Source organism: Prosopis cineraria, unplaced genomic scaffold (assembly GCF_029017545.1).
Source record: "Prosopis cineraria cultivar Desert tree isolate PC_DT_omini unplaced genomic scaffold, ASM2901754v1 PC13, whole genome shotgun sequence".
Taxonomy (NCBI): Eukaryota; Viridiplantae; Streptophyta; class Magnoliopsida; order Fabales; family Fabaceae; genus Prosopis; species Prosopis cineraria.
Genome location: NW_026555344.1, coordinates 12,158,643 through 12,177,443, shown reverse-complemented (window position 1 = coordinate 12,177,443; position 18,801 = coordinate 12,158,643).

Genomic DNA, 18,801 nt, shown 5'->3' with positions numbered 1-18,801 from the left:
CTATAGCTTATGTGGAGCACATGACATAAGAAATTTACAAATCAAAATACATGGACTTAAATTTATATTAAAGAAGCTTGAATACAGCTTTTCATCTCAATTGAGTACTACAGCCCCTCAAGGATTAGCGGAAGGCATAACCTTAGTTAACGTATCTGAGACCAAAATAATAATTTTCAGTGAATAACATCCCAACAATAAATAATAGAACATGAATAAAAAGGAAAAATTTAAAATAATTGTGTGAGTCAAAGAGACAACAGCTTTCATAAAAATTTAATAAACTTTAAAATAGAATAACTCTATAAAATTTTGAAATTAAGTCTTAAATCATTGAACTATCATGGTAAATGTTAATAGAACTTGATTCCAAGAAAGCACATAAATGAAATGAATATTTATAAACAAATTACTAAATAACATCAATGGAATATAAAATCATCAAATAATTGGATTCATAATTATAGGGGCTTATTAGAACAATTAACAAACGTGGACACACAGTCCACGAGAGTAAATAACCAAACACAGCTTATACCACGAAAACAAACATGGACACACAGTCCATGAGAGTAAGTAACTAAACGCAGCTGAAACTATAAAACAAACTTAGACATACAGTCCACAGGGGTAAAGCTAACCAAATGCGGCTTGAAGCCATGAAACAAACGTGAGTACGATGCTCACAAAAAACCATCCCTCCATTCCACGTGTGTTAGCCATCACACGAGGCTAGCACCTCCTATGAACACCTTGCTAGCTAAGTATACCATGGTGCGCCAAGGGCTAACGGAACTGCCATTAGCAACCAGTGTTCTGTATAAGGTCCCCTTCAAATTCATTTTCAAACATGTGAGAAAATCATCACTTTCAAAATAAAATTTTCATTTTCAATGTCAAACTCGCATGAATCAATTTTCCATAGCAATTCAATAATTTCCAGAATGAAATCTTATAAGCAAAATCCAAACTTGTATTAACTAATTAACTAAAATAATCAATTATGGTAAAATAATTTCACGAAATAAAGTAATTTAATCAATAAAATATCTAATAATCACATTGTTATTGTAAAAAAAATTTACATAAAAATGTAATATTTTAATGAAGAAATTTTTTATTAAAATATCAGTTGGGACGCTATCTACTTACTTGTAGTACCTTCAACCTCAAAACTCTTTTCTTTCAACTCCAATCAAGCTACCCTGGTTACAATTATCCTATAATATATAATAAAATCTTCATGAACTTTGCTTTTGAATTAACAAGTCTCCTTTTAAGAGAGTCCACTCAACTAGAATTGATAAAATGATAATTTTTGAAACTTAGGAATAAAATTCACACCTAAAGGTTTCTTTTTAAACTTTTACTAAACGCCTAATATGTGATACTCCAGACCATTTAATAAAACTTGCATCCTTTAATTCTCTTGCCTAACCATTTCTAATCATCCAAGTATGACTTCTAAAATGATAATATACCTTATAAATCATTAACTATTTAACTCTCAATAATTCAAAACTTCAAATAAGATTTTGACAGCTTCTTAAATATATCCCTTGTCAAAACCTAATTGAGATATACAAATACTAATATCTAAGCTAAATCATCCTCCTTAAGAAACCATCACTATTAGATACTAAAACAAACTCTACCAATAAGCATTTTATCAAATATCTTTCATACATGAATTCTCCAACCAAGACCCCACTTCCTTTTCTACAATTTTCATTCCCCAAATAGTATAATATTCATATTTGAAATAATTCAGCCTTCCTTCCAAATTTTTTTTTGTCCAACAAAAATCAAATTTATTACTCAAAGGAAACCAAATCCCCAACATCTCATTACTCGTGCACAGTAGAAAATGTTGTATGTGTGTCAAAAGTGTGTGTGTGTCAAAGTCCCACATTGATTAAAAAAAAGACTCTCCTAGTGTATATATACTAAGGAATGAAGTGGGCTAGTAAAATGGGCTTGGAAGAGAAGTGGCCTCGCGCACATGAGATAGGCTAACTCAGGGCAATCACAGTTGAAATCAGCCGATTCGCCCCCCTGCACGCGAGTTCAAGAGGCACTGGGTTCCTTTTACTGGGTTATTTTTCCAAAAATGGTTAAATTAAATAATTATTTTTACTTACCCGAAAAACCTCTGATTTAGCTGTTTTCAATTTGAACTTGAGGCGTTGGCAGTTTTCTGGAAACCAAATTTTGTGCATTAATGTTTTGTCTGCCAAACGTCTCCAGATTGAACGCTGAACGTTTTTGGATTAATGGACGTGCACGTTTCTGCTGTTTAAGGCGTGTAACTGAAGCATTAATCCATGAACGTTCGTTGTTTAATGTGTGTATAACCGAAGCATTAACCGGTAATTATAACCTAACGTTTATGTCTCATTCCTCGGCCTATAAATAGACATGGGTGCGGACAGAATAGAGAGCCAATGTTCTCGTCCTCTCCTCCCTCTGATCTTCTGTTCGTCTATTCTCATTTTTAGTCTTCGCTTTTTTGTTCCCTTGCTCCGCCGCAGGAAGTGCTCGTTTAATCCTGGGGGACTGCCGGTCCGCCGTCCAGGTGTACCGGAATAGTTCTTAAGGACAGTGTCCTTCCGGACATGACTCGAGCAATTAGTAGCTCGCTGTTCACCTCTGCATCTGCTGTGTTCAACAAAAAAATGGGGAACAATTCACAATTCCAATCCAGTCATATACGCACAACAACGAGGGAGTTAATGGTCGAAGCTTCTTACCTTAAATCACCATCATCACAAAAGAGAAGAAGAGGAAGCTTATAAGCTGAATAGGGAATGAAGAAGGTCTAACAGTGCTGCCACTCAAGAAAAGAAAGAGTTTGTGTCCTCACCGAACTCCCACTAGGTGCGAACGGATGAAAATTCTAGCAACTGAAGCAATAGATGCGAAGCTGAACCAACTGTGATCTAAAGCAAGGGAGTCATCTAGCATGGTACACAGGGGAGGAATGAAAATGACTTCAACCGTACCAAACCAAGCAGGAAAATCTCACGATCAGCACTACCCTTTCCGGCGACTTAATTTCTCTCGCCATCAGTGACGTGAACAAGGACAGTGAAGATAGCATCAAACGAGGAAAATAGAGACAGGAAGTATGACTAAGGACCTGGCATTGTTTGGGAGTGACGAGCTCCTACTTCGTCGGCGGTAAGGGTAGGATAGTAGAGAGAGAGAGGCAGAGTCAGAGAGCACATGACAGAAAAGTCCAGAGTTTCGATCTCTGGCCCTCTCTGCAACTCAAAACGAGATTGAAGAAGGAGAAGGAGGAGAGACAGTAACTCGAAGCCTATGCAACGATGGCCGAAACTCTCTCTCACTTACACGCCTCAAGCCATTGGAGATGGTAGGGGAGAAGGAGAAGACAGGAGAAATGGTAGAGTTTTCCAGACTTCTCTGGTCCTAGAACACGATCGAAAAAAGGAGAAAAATATAAAAAAAAATCGTGACCTCTCCCTCTCTCTTCAGCCTGCTGCACCGACTAAGAAGGTCCAAAGAAAATCAAATAATAAACTCATGGGAAAATTTACAAAACAAGACCCAAAATTTATTGAGAAAATTTCAAAAGAAAACCTTATCAATTTTTGTTATTATAATATTTCTATAATAAAAGGCAAGGACTCTTTAGTACTTTTCCATAAAAATAAACTAACATTTGGCTAAAATAAAATTCGAACTCCAGACCTCTATATAAATATCCAACATAAATTGTAATATATCATTGCTCTTTCTTTATCATAAAATTAAAATTAATTAATTATCAATTAGAAGGGAATTTATTTAATTTAAAATTTAGAGTCATTACATTAGAGAACAAGTGATTTTTTCTCTTCCTAACAGTCACATTTTACCACACCTTACAAATCTGATAAAGTTACAGGATTGGAGTATGATGCACACAAAATATTTCTCCGCAAGTGTATGGGTCAAAGTGCAATATAATAGTGCATCAAGGTCGATCCCATAAGGAATCAAGCATAATAATAATTAGGCAATAAAGTTCTCATTTTTATCCACGTAAAGCAAAACTAATTAAAAGCGATTGATTAAGCAAAATTAAAAAGTGAAATGAATAAAAAGCAATGAGATTCCCAATTCAACAACTACAAATGTCCAATGCAACCTAGAGTCACTAATCTCTTGCTAGCTTCATAGATCTTGCTTTTACCCAATTAATTAATTTTAATGCTAATTTTGTTAATCTAGAGTATTAATGGCTATAAGGGCCTTTTGAACCTCAAATAACCCTCTCTCAAATTAATTATGTTATTTCTAACAAAATTATCTAAGAGGAAACTTTAATTCCAACTCACTCCAATTTAATTATATGAGGAAATTAGGTATATTTTTATCCTAATTACAAATTAGATCATAATTTAATCTCATATTACTTAATCTAAGGGTCTAAATGAGATTCCCCTTTGTCAAAGAAAAACCCCAACACCCAAATTCATAGTTAATGGTGGCCAAACATTAAATAGATAAATAAATGTAAGATTGAGCAACTAAAATTAATATTAAGCATAACCAATGGGTAAAAACAATCTCTAATCCACTAATAAGTTCATAATTACTCTAGGTCAAACGTGTTTAGCCACTAACAGCAATTAAAATAGCATAAAGCAATAATATTCAGCAAAAATATACATCAAAATGTAGAGAAAAGGAAGAAGAAAGGTTAGGAATGATGATTTCTATCCCAAATTGCAAGACCCAAATGTTCCCCAAGTTTCTTCAACTCTTTCTCCACCTTAGAATGCTCCCTAGACGTGCAACTACTGGTTGAAGATGAACTGGAATGGAAATGATAGCCAGAAACCCTTAAAACATGATTTTAAGTGAAGCTATGCATTTCGTTGAAAACTTGTTTGATGTCATGACATCAAAAATTGGTGCTGCAGCATCACTAGGTAGAATTCAATTTCTTGTGGGCTTCAAAATTATTAGCTTTGGGCCTATAAATTGGGCCTCCCTATATGAATAAAACTCAGATTTAATGCCATAATTGATCCACCAAATTCAACAATTGTCTTAAACTTTATCCACCTCTAATCTCACAAATAATTATCTACTTAATCACATATTTACTAATTAATTCCACAAGATGAGTTCAAATTGCATTAAAAACACTATTAAATTCATTAAATATTGAAAGTCATCAAACCCCCACACTTGAACAATAGCTTGTCCTCAAGTGAAAGAAAATCACTATACAAAATGGTCAAAAGAAAATTGTGAATATTGCAAAGTCACATACAATCTAAACTTTCAAGAACTTAGTCTGACTAAAAATCTTTCTCCTCTTCCAAAAATAAAGAGTAACAAGGCAATTAATCAAGCAAAAATGATCTTCAACAAGTTGTCCCTCGCCAGTCAAGTGTTTGCACTCTACGCTTAAGGTGTTTACAAGTTAGTGTTTCACTCAATTCCATCTATTGCAAACTTTCTACCATAAGCTTGTTTGTCATCTTAATCTCCACTTAATTATGCCATTGCACACTCAAATCAAAAGGACTTTTCAAAAGTTGTAATGTCAAGGCATGGTAATGAAAAAAAATTATTCAATGGGATAAAATTACATACTCTAGTCAGTGCTAAGCATCTTGAATGAGGAGCAAGAGAATTGAAGGATAAGCCACAAGTCCACAACTATTTACATGAGGTATTAATGAAGATCAACACTGTCACGCCCCAAAAATAGAGGGTTACCGGCACGAGTGTGAACCACTCTTACATTCCCGTAAGTCTCCAAATGAATATTTATTCCATTTTACAAAAGAATAAAATAAAATTTAATCAAACCACTTATCATAAGAAAGTATCAATGTTTTTATAGAAATTTCGGTAGAACCTCCCCTGTAACTAGGATCTCCCGAGAATTCTACAACAAAAATTTCTACAGATAATAGTATAAGTCAGGAGCATAGCTCCTTCCAGCCAGTAACCAATATACAGATCAAAAATAAGGTTTATCAACAACCTATGTGGAGCATCTACTTTTTCTTTCAAACCAAAAAGACATACAAATTATATATTTACATTAGAAGCAACAATACCAATCAAAATGTCCACCCACTGCAGCTAATTGCCCTTTTGAGGTCGATGGTGGGATCAGCGTCAACTAACAAATTTGAGGCCAAAATAATTTTCCAGTGAATAGCATTCCCATGTTAAAAATTTTTAAAATTTAAATAAACAATCTCTAATAATAGTGTCAGCTAATTAAAAGTAATTCCATCAAAATTTTTAATCATGTAAATCGTAACCATGTTTGTAAAATAAGAATAAATTGAAAACAATTTATGTTATCATACTTAAAGAAAATAATCTGCTCACGTATAACTCAAGTGGTACAATTTACTAGCTAAAATCATGTAAATTTGGAAAATACATATTAATCAACATTTAAGATATTGAGAACTCAACAGAACAAGTTACAAACGTGGACACATAGTCCATGAGGGTAAATAACCGAATGCGGCTTATGCCATGAAACAAACATGGACACACAGCCCACGAGGGTAAGTAACCAAACGCAGCAGAAGCTACGAAACAAACGTAGACACACGGCCCACGAATACCAAACATGAGAATAAAACTCATGAAACAAACTAGGTAGTGTTTAACCACAGCACTACGGGCTAACGGAACTGCCGTTAGCAGCAGTGTTTTGTATAGAGTTCTCTTAGAAATCCCATTTCAAACATGCGAGAGAAATAATTATTTTTGAATTCAAATTCTCATTCTCAAGATCAAACTCACATGAATTGTTTGAAATGTATGAAACTTGCCAAATCGATATATCATAACAAATGTACAAACTTGCACTAATCATGTAACCAAGAAATTTTGAAATTCAATAAGCAAAGTTACCTTCATCAATATTAGAAATATATTTCTTGAGAAAATGCACAAATCATAATGTAACTATCTTTTATCATTATTTCAAAATTTTTAAAACTAACATAATTCATAAAAATGAAATATTTCAATAAAAGATTTTCAATAAATAATTATAAGGAATGCTATTCACTTACTTGTCAAAGTTTTAAATTCTCAAAATGTTCTTTCTTCAATTTCTATCAGGATCCTCTTCTTCCACACGTCCTATAAGAATATTATTAAACAAAATTTAACAAATTGTCTTTAATTTACAAAGACTTCCTTCTACTTCGCATATATCAACCATTATCATTTAAAATTCGTCACCAAAATTCATGCTTTAAAATTTTTTTCAAGCATTTCAGTAGGCATCTCCATGAGGTTAATATTCAAGTAATATATCAAGACTATCCTCTTTCAAGCTTTCCTTATTAAGTTCTTTAACATGAATCAATCCAACCAAGATCTAAATTCTATGCCACTCACATACATATTATCAGGCTTCTTTAATCCTACCTCAAAATTTTCAGCATAATTTCATTTTCATTATTTTATTTTTATTTATATTTTTTTATTCATCTTTTTGACACAAGTACGGACAGCAGCATAACAAAGCAAAAAATGTTGTAACTTCACGTATATGGCAGCAACAGCACACACTTTCTCTCACACGTATAACATGCTAACAAATAGAAGGTCTAAATTCCCTCACCTCAACTCAGCCAGCTTAAACGATGTGAACTGAGAGGAAGAAGAAATAGATGTACTCTTGAACGCTGAACAAGGGAAGCTATAATCTAAATGTTATCACTATATCCAAAAATGACACTGATTCAGCCGCACAAACACAAGCTCACAGTAACAGCCTTCTAGCACTCAATACTTTGCAACTTCTCAGCCCAGAACAACACGGATGGACAGCATACAGCAAAAATGCAGAAACAGGGAGCACAGACCAGTACATCAGAGTACAATGCTTACAGTTTAGCTGAGAAAAGAAAAGCTCATGAGTAGAACTTCTAGCTCCGATGATTTAGCCTCATGCCAGCAGCAACCTGAACAGACAACAGAAATCGAGCAGCAACTGAACCCAACGAAGATAGCCAGAAATGAAATAGAGAATGACTATAAAGATAGGGAACGTAGGGGAAATGAACCAAAGCAATTACAGCTTCAATCGCACCAGCCACCACCACGAACACAAAAGGGAGATGAGTTGGCGATCTCTGAAACAAGAAAAGGATCAAAGGTATAGGAAGGTTAAGTCAGTTATATTCTCACACTCTCGCTCTCTCTTTGTTTTTCTGGAATGACCAAGGAAGAGAAGGAAGCTTTTATCATATTTGGAAAAGAGTAATTTCGTAATTTCGGAGGAGTTGAACAAAATAAAATTCCCTTTTATTGCATCAGGGATTCGAACTGGAAACCTCAGGTTGCTTAGCATACGTACTTCCATTCTACCAGTACTCCTTATTGTTATAATTATCCCATATATAACTAAAATATATTCATATAGTTAATTAAATAAGTATATATATATATATATATATATTATTTAAGGATATTACAAACACATTTTTTTCACTTGATTTTTCTATTTTGGTATTATTCATCATCATTTTTATTTTTCTTTTTCTTTTTTAACTTTCAAACTTCTCTCTTCTTTCTTCATCTTCTCTTATTTTTCTTTTTCTTTTGAACCACTATTGAAACCCCAACTAACTCTTAATTCCTTCATTTTCTTTCATGTATGATATACTTAGCACTTACCAAAGTAGTGAACAGGAATAAAAATGAATGAAAATTGGATAAATCTTAGCAAAAGAGCTTATGAATTTTTTTTAGAACAAGGCTAAGGCTCAAATAGGTGGAACAAATGATTTTATTAATTGGGATAGATGTTTGGCCAAACTAGGTAAGAAAATGAATGCCTCAATCATTTTTATGTATGCAAATGGCTATGATAAGTCTCAATAAAGATTCAAGACAAGTTCTAGAGATGGAATTGCAATAAATGTACTCTCTCTTGAAGGAAAATGATATATAGGCTCAAGTTTCTTACAAGCTTTTTGGACAACCTATATTTAATTATTTGAGCTTAATTCTTTGTCTATTTACTCAATTTTTAAGAAGGGAAGATTGACTTCTAATCAAACTTAATTCTTTCAAGTCTAAATCAATCCAACCTAAACAAAATTCACCAAAGACAAACAAAAATACCAAAGCAAAATATTTTTGAGATATTAAATTTTTTTTGGTAAAGACTATTTACAAATATGTATAATAACTCCTAACAAAACAAACAATAAAACTCAAGGACAAACAATGTAACAAAAGTGAACAAATCACTCTCTCCCCCACACTTAAACCACACATTGTCCCTAATATGTAAAACACATAAACATAGAGAGAGAAAGGGACACTAGCACTCCCCTGACAACTCAAGCTGATAGACTCATAGACTAAGAGATAGCAGACGACAGACATAGCCTGAGTGGGAGAAGACATTGCACCTGTGGCAAGATAACACAGAGAAAGTGGATAAGTTTAAAAGTTAACTAAAATATGTCAAGTTAGCATGACAAATTAGTCAATACCAATTTACAAACCCAATAGTGAATGTAGAAGCAGGTATAGGAATCAAAATATTGCACCATAGAGAGTGTCAACAAAACAAAAAGAAATCCTAAAAACAAAAACAACAAGAAAAATAAAATAAACTAAAAGGAGTTAAGAGTGGTGCTGAGTATAATGGCCATCAATAGCCATTAAGTGTCTGAATTAGGAGAAATGCTTGGATCAGCTAAGACATATAAACGGAGATATTTGAGAGCATCTAGAATTTGTTTTTACTGAGCCAACACTTGTGTCAACTGCTCCCTTATAATTCAATTCTACTCATGTAAAAGGAGTCATACTTAATAGGAGCCTTAAGTAGGGTTTGAGGCTCAAATTCATCAATAGGTACCCCAGTAGCTAAGAAAATATCTGTAATAATGTGAGGGAAGACAAGAGTAATGGTTTCCCCTCCAAAGATGCAAGCCTTCAAAGATTCAAAAATCAAAGGTGCTAAGTCAATCAACTTGCCAGTCATAATGAATTTAGGATAAGTATAATGTTTAGATGAGTTCTTGATGAATTTATTGTAGAAAGTATGGATGAAACTTCAGTTTATCTAAAAGAGTTTGTAATAATTTGAACAAAGTGGAACTGAATTTGGTACAAGATACCATTATAAAGGGTAAAGGTAATTGAAGAAAGGCTACTAATAACTTAAAGTTAAAAAAAAAATTAAAAAAAACTTTTGTTGATGATTGCTGTCAAGAGTTAGAATTTATAGTCACAAGGGATAAGGTATTTCTTAAGGTGTCACTTATAAAAAGAATAATAAGGTCTAAAAAAAAGCCCCAAGTATATTGGCTCATTTAAAATTTTTGGGAGAGTTGGTGCTGTTGTTTGTCAATTGGTGTTACCACTTGAATTGTTGAGTATTCATATGGTGTTTCATGTATCGATACTGCTAAAATATTTGTATGACCCTTTTCATGTGATCGACACACAAGGGATTTAGATAGATCTAGACTTATCTTATGAAGAACTTCCTGTGATTATTTGGATAGAAAATTTATGATGTTATGATTGAAGGAAATTGCTTCAACGAAAGTGTTATGATGTAACCATTCTCGAGAGGAAGCTATATGGGAAGTCAAAAGCGATATGTGTGCTAAGTATATTTTAAATTCGGAGGACCAAGTTTTTTTTAAGGTGAAGGAATGTAATAACCTATAAATTTGGGTTAAAAATAATAATAATAATAATAATAATAGATAGTGAAATAAAATAAAATATATGGTGAGTCATATAGAGGGTATTTTTATTAAATCTGGAGCAAAATTTACAAGAAGATATGAGGGCTTAGTGGAGATAGTGTCAGCCACCTACCTATTAGGTCTTAGGTTTGAAACTTCTCCCTATAATACAGGGGACTTTTTTAAGAAAAAGGTTAGAAATTACCATTTTACCCTTACTCCTCCCATCAGTCTATATATTCCTTTTTCTCTTTCTTCCTTTCTCATTTTTTTCCTAGAGCTAGGCATATATCAAAGTCAGTGAAAAATAGAGAGCCAGAAGTTTTGAATCCTTGCTCCATCTATCCCCATCCTTTGCCCTCATTACTGTCGCTCGTCTCATCGCCGACGACCATGGGTATCCATCGCCACCTTGCAACATCAGGTCCTCCGCCATCCCTGCATCTATTTACCTTTGTTATTCCTCATTATGTTCTTGCTATTTGTGTTCGTATTCATGCAGTAGGTGGCGTGAGAGATGAATCACTGATCTGAGATGCTACTCATGAATATTTTGCTACTTGGTCTGGTTTTGTTGACTCTCTTCCTCTTCCTTTTCCTTGTGTCGCATCAGATTTTCCCTCCCCTATTCTGCTGTAGTTCTGCTACTTTCTTCTTGCATGTGTGCCGTAGCTATATAAGGTGAGGAGCCTTGAAGTCATCTTTCCTTTTTCTTGATAACTCTATGCACATACATGTGTAAAGTGATAGAACATAGAAGTGAAGATGAAAATTTTTTTCTTCTAGTTCTGTGGCTGCCCGTGTTGCATGTTTAGAGGGAAAGGAATTTAAATTAAGCTGGAAAATTGTATTGAAGCTTGATAATGATATATTTGGGTCAGAATTTTTGAGCAAAAAATTGATTTTTGTTTTGATTGGTTGATATTGAAAGAATTGGTTAGCATATTGGGATAGAAGAACTTGGGCATGAAATTTGGAGATTGGTGCCATAAGGTGTTTGTTAAAATACTTGTTAGAAGGAGTTGCTTGATTGAATATTTCTTAAAAATTTCATCAAATTCCTTGGAAGATATAAATAGTTTGGATGCTATTCTCTGGTGAATGAAGGTTGGAATTTTAAATTAAGGAGTATGCCTGTGAGGTGTTCGATAAAATGCCTAGTAGAAAAAGTACACATATGATAACAAGATACATGTGATAATTAAATTAAATTGTTGATAACTAGATAATTATTGGAAGATAATTTTCTTTAACTGATGATGGAAGTTTGACTAGCTTAAATATTAATATTGAGGAATTTTGGAAAGAATATTGAGGAAGAAGAGGCTTGGTATTTGTTTGAATTTTGATATAAATAGATACCCGATAAAATGCTAGAAGTAAAGAATTTTTGTTGAATGATGGAAAATAAATGTGATGATTGTATTATTGATAAAAAAATTATTATGGACAACAATTATTCTCCATAAGAAAGTTGGAATTAGAAATAGAAATGTTTGGAAAGAGTGTTTTTTTTATTGGTAATTCAATAGCCCATTTGCTATTTAAATATTAGTCTTCAAAATATCTATGAAATGTTGAGAAAAGTTAAAGTTAAAATTGTATGCGTTGCTTTTTGTGAATTATTTGGACTAATAATGTCCAGAAATAAAATAAAATATAAAATCTATAGAAGAAAATGACTATAGTATTACTTGGCCATTAAGATTTGAAAAGCAATCATTGTTACGAGGGGACCAGCTAGGAGTAAATTATTTATTTGGAAGTTTATCAGGTGAGTGAATAGCGTCTCAATTGATTTATGAGTCAAATTCTTTTTATCAAATATTGTTAGATTATTTAATATTAATTATTTAAACTAAATTTTTTATTATGCTGGTCTCTCGAGGAGAATGAAGAAATGTTTTATGATTGAGTACTTTCAATTCTTTTAACATATTAATAATGTTTGATTTAAGGGTTGAAAATTGATTTATCATTATGATTTATGCACAAAAGAACACTAGTAAATTCATTTTATGATAAATATTAAGATGATTTTATGGACCCATATACGCTGGATTTAAACGGTGGGATTATGTCAGAATACTACTTGCTAACAGCAGTACTGTTAGCCCTTGGTGCGCCATAGCTCACCTAGCTAGTAGGATGTTTAGGAGGTGTTAGCCTTGTGTGATGGCTGACGCACATGGAACGGAGGGATGGTTGATCATGAGCATCGTACTCAGGCTTGTTTTCATGGGCATGATGCCTGCGCTTGTTCGTGACTCCTGCCACGCTTGTTTTGTAGCTTTGAATTGCACTTGGTTACTTATTCTCGTGGACTGTGTATCCACACTTGTTGGTTATTTACCCTCGTGGTCTGTGTGTCTATGCTTGTTAATTGTTCTAATCAAATCCTACTAAAGATGAATTTTGAAGCTTAAGTTTTCTTAAAATTTGATCTTTTAAAGAAAACTATTATTTTTACCACATTTGGATTTTATATTGGACTGAATAATTTCAATAGTTTTTAAACATATATTGGTGTTTAAAGTGCAACTTGAATTTCTAATAAATTGTAGTTGAGTTCAAGAATCTATGTTTTATTTTCATTTACATAACCATTGATATATATATATGAGGTATGTGTTTATATTATTTTCAATTGATTATTTCACTAAGTTTATAAAAAGACTAATTGATGTACTTTTTATTATTTTCATAAATTGTAAATTGGGACATTAGTCACTGAAAATTTTGGTCTTAGATAGTGTAGCTGGTCATACACCTTCAGATGATCCTTGGGGGGGGGGTTAAATGCCAAGTTGAAGTTGGAGCAATATTCTGGTTAATCTCTATCCATTGTAAAACTTGAAGTTAGATATATTATAAATTTTATTCTAGGTGCTCCACATAAAATATAGTTAGAATCCTTGTTTACTGTCTATATTGTTGGTCTACTGGTAGATGCTGAACTCTCTATTGTTATTTTGCTGTGATAATGTTGTTGTAGAACCTTTGGAAAATCCTGTTTTTAGGGGTGGTTTTGTCAAAATTTATACAGAAAGTTTTGGAATCTTTGTGTTTGTATGAAAGTGTTATAGTGATTCTCCAATCATATTTCAAATAGTTTAAGATGTAAATTAGGATTTCCATGATCCACGTTTAAAGGATGTGTATTTGTGTATCTATCTTGCATCGCACATGTCTATTTTTGGGGCATGACAAGCGATATACATTTAACAACAACCAAGCTTTCGCATTTATTGTTTCTCCTTGTTTCAAATTATAAGAAAAACATTTGGAAGCCAAGATGTTTTGATATAGGGTAAAAGAGCAAATTGACCCATAAATTATATGTTCAAGAGTGTCTAGAATCCTAAACTAATTTTTTATGTAATGTTCCTTTTCAACTTTTAAAAATGATGTAATCTGACCTATAGTGTTAACTTTGACTATTAGTTGATTAGAAATAGATCTTAATAATTACAAAAAAATGATCAATAAAATTTTCTTGGTCATTTTTATTATTTTTTGGTCATTGTCTGTAATTTTTAGATTTTTACTATAACTTTTTGGTTTTTCTGTAATTTGCGAAGTCCTTTTCTATTATTTTTTAGTTAACTAACTATCACAATTAACTTTTATTAATGATAGGATTAGATTACACTATTTTTAAAAGTTGAAGGGGAATATTAGACAAAAAGTAAAAACAGAAAATAGTTAAAATATTACAGCTAAATGTATGAGGTCAAACTTATACAACAAAGAAAAACAATCACTATGTCTAACGGCAAGGGAACATTATTGGGATCCTGAATTATGTGGTTGCATGCATGCGGCGTACGTGTTTCGAGTTTCATCACCAAATAATCGTCCTGGACTTGCCCTCGTTATAACGGTATGGTAACCTGCTTTCATGCATAATTGCATATAGTTGACTGGATTTTTAGGTTAGTGGTATAAATTTATTTATTCAATGAATGTTTCATATGCATGGCACAATAACAATCATTTAGTTTAATCAAACGATTGCTAAAATTTTTATTAAACAATACTTAAAAAATATAAAAAGGTTAAATTTTCGGAAGGAACAACATACATGTGACGGGTGTTCATTATGGACGTTGTTTTGAATTTTTTAAAGGTAACATTTTGATAATTTTTAAGTATTAATAAAATCTTATGACTGTAATCAAGACACCCATTAAACAAGTAGATGTAGACTATTCATCGAATTCAAATTTATTGACTCTGTCCAGGAAACAATAAATTTGGAGTTTTTGCGTCTATTAAATGTAGTGAAACGCGCCGACCTTGAATTCTCATCAACTTCTAAATTTGGCTTGTGTGATGGGTAGCTGCAATATCAACAGTATATGACATTAATGTATAGATTTTAACTTTTTTTTAATCAAGTCTAACTTTTAACTATTTTGATTGTTATGACTTTAATAACATGTTATAAAAATATTTTATTATCAAAAAAGTTAAGTTTTTTAGTTGCATAAAATCCTTTATTATGTACCAAGTTTTGGGTTTTTCTTATACCTTTTATATTTGTAGGGTCTTGTTGCTTTAACATAGCTCTTGTTGAGCTAATTTACGGTCAATCTTTCAGAACCAAAAAAAAAAAAAATTATGGTCAGCCTCCAATGAAAGCAGGATCAAAACTTGGAATGGAGCTAATTGCTCACAATCAAGCTGGATGAGCTAATAGAAGGAGCTAGTTCCTCATAATATAATAAACAAATATTTGAATTCTCATATTTAGTGTCCGACCGTGTCTTGAATAAGATCATGCCTATGCTCAATAAAAAAAAAAAACTTAGAATGTGATTATAAGTTTAATCGAATTACCCTGCACTTCATTTGGGAATGTGTTATAGGGGAAAACTTATATACTTAATTAATCTTATATATTTAATGTGCTTGTTTTTAATTAAATCAAGATATATGATTATAGATTATTTATTCTCTAATAAATTCTTGTTATTAATTTTATTAAAATGTTAAGATCCACTTGTCATATTTTGATTGAATATAAGTCTATTAAGTACATAAAGTTAAGTATATAAGTCTTACCATATGTTATATTCAATAATCTAAAGGTCAATGAGGTTTTTTTTTTTTCCAGAGCTGAATCAAGGTTTCTACAATATTCCTTTCCCCTTTAAGAAAAAAAAAATTCTTCAAGAAACTTTGTATATAGAAAAGGTGTTTGAATAATATTTTAACAGGTTCCATCTCTTTCTCTTTATATTAGTTTAAAATTTAAAAATAAGTGATTTTTAGATAATAAAGAGATTTTATAAAAAAAGATTTATTTTATAGAGATTTTATAAAAATCAAACATTATTTTATGTTTGGTTATAATAATTAAAAAGAGTGATTATTAGATAGTTATTTTTTAATTTTATGATATTTTCTTTGATTTTTTTTATAAAAATAACTTATTATTTAATTAGTTTAAAATTTTGTGATATATCCAACCTTTTTAAACTATTCTCTCTCATCTACTGCATCAAATTATTTTTAGAGGTTACTCAAAGTAACATCTTAAAATAATTAAAAATTTGCCTTTTTTGTTCAAATTTTGATTATTTTTAAAAGTTTAAATAAATATCATAATAATTTTTTTAAAAAAATAAGTTTTTTTTTATAAAATAAGCTTGAACAAACCGCCCTAAATTTCCTTCCATCAAGCACGCACGGACCAAGGCAAACAATAAGCATAAAGACAAAATCCACAATGGCGTTCTCGCCACTTAATCTGCTAAAGTATAAAAATGCATCAGTTTGATAGAAAATGTTGGAAGTTGTATGTCAAACTTACTAGTTTAAGTAAACTCATAATGAAAGTCTAAACTTGGATCATAAACTTATAAAAATTTACATCTATTAATAAATAGCTATTAAAAATATATGATTTACATCAATAGACTATCATACTCAACATAGAAATTTCAAAATAGGACAACTTACTTTTTTATATTTTTTTATTAATATTAATTTTTGCTTTTTGAGTTTTATTTTTCTTTGAAGTAGGTCCTAAAGCTTTTATAAAGCAAGTTTTACACAATATATACTTGCCTTGTTTAATCAAGTTTACATCTAATCTGAGTGTATGAGTGAGTTGACACAATTTTGTAAATTAGAAATATAAAAATGATAAACTCGAAGAGTTAACTCATGAGTTTAACCAAGTTTGTATTTAGTTTGAGTATGAATAAGTTGACAAAATTTTGTAAATTAAAAACATCAAAACAATAAATGCAGATAGTCAATTAGAGAGTTTCACAACAATGGTCATCAACCACCCTACAATCCTATATATAGTTGTTGGATTTGGGATCCACACTTGATGGGTCAGAATATTCAAGGAGAACCGCTGACTGAATTAAATAATAGTAAATTAATGAGTAGTTAGTTTAATATTCCTCAAGATTAGTTTTGACTGATGAGTAAAAAAGATCAAATTTGAATTGACCTTATCCAAATCCCAAAGATCCTAATTATAATTAGTGGAGATATTAAAAGTTGTTGGATGATTCTCCTACCATCAGTTACAATAACTTTCCCACTACTATTTCGAAAGGTGATTACAACACATGGAGTAATAACTTGCATCGTAAGTATCTTAATCATCCCTATCATAAATAGGAATGGCCACCATAAGGCAGAAGCCATAGAGTGAAACACATTCTTCCCTGTCCTCTCTGATCATATGAGGTGAACCTGTTGTGCAGGAATTATAATAGGACCCAGCAGGCAATTCATAGCATGAATTCATTCGGCAAATTGCTGTCAACTCCTATTTATTATCACTACTAAAAAAATGTAATGTTAGTTATTTTTGTCTATATATAATAATTTTTAACTGGTTTATATTCTAGCATCATACATTTTCCAAGTAAATATATAGTAGTTTTTAATCATTATATATCGGAGGTCTATGTCACGGTTATTTGAAAATAAATGTTATATAATTTATTCCAATTTTTGCATATAGAGATATTTTAATCAACTATATAATGGTTTTCTACAAAATTTGGCCCAATTTTAGTCATTTTGACATGTTATTCAGCAAACTATATGGCAATTATTTGAAAACAACTTCTATGAATTTAGAACTATATAGTGGTTATCTCGTATAACCATTTTATATTTTCAACTATATAGTTCCAATTACATTGCAATTGTTTTCAAATTAAATAACTGCTATATATTTGAATTCTTTTTTTTTTATTAAATGTGGGGTCTGCTAGCAATTATAATACATAAATGGTTTTAGAAGAAAATATCCAACATTATTTCCTAATAATCACTACTATTAAAAAATCTATCCGTGACTACTTCAAAATGTCAAAAAATGCATATCCAGTAAACTATTTATGAGAATATGATTATTGGATTGGTGCTTGTGTCAGCAACATTGATTATAGTCATTCTCTAGATTTTTTTTTGAAGGGAATGACGATAGGCAAATTCATGTACGAAAATTCCTATATGGAGACCCTATACTTGCAACCAAATGCTTTGAAATAATATGGAATCATGTAGGACTTCATTCCATTCCTGAAGGTAGCGTCAGGATTAATGGACCTAATTTGGATTTTAGATTTTAAATATTTCATTTCAAATTGCATATTTAATACCCATATATTTAAAATCCTTTTTTGGGTAATGAAATATGTTGAGATTAAAAAAAAAATGAAAAACTAGGAACATTAACGAATTTATTTTTATTTTTTAATCAACAAGAGATGAGAAATTATACGAAAGTCATAGAGGTGTTCATAGTGAAAATACAAAAAGAACAAAATGTTTAAAGTAATTAAAATTTCAAATGACTGGAACTTATAAGGAATTTAAAATTACAAAGAAATTATAATAAGAAATGGATTCATAAATTTTTGTACATCTAAATGAGAAATTTAATTTAAATCCAAATCCTTGTTAATTCAAGTGCACCATAAGATTCTTGGAACCAATTGTGTCTTATGTTTTGCATCTCCATACACATGAAAGTACCACCTATATATTGTTCAACATACAACACGCCTTGTATTCAACAGAAAGAAGCTTATCCAAACTA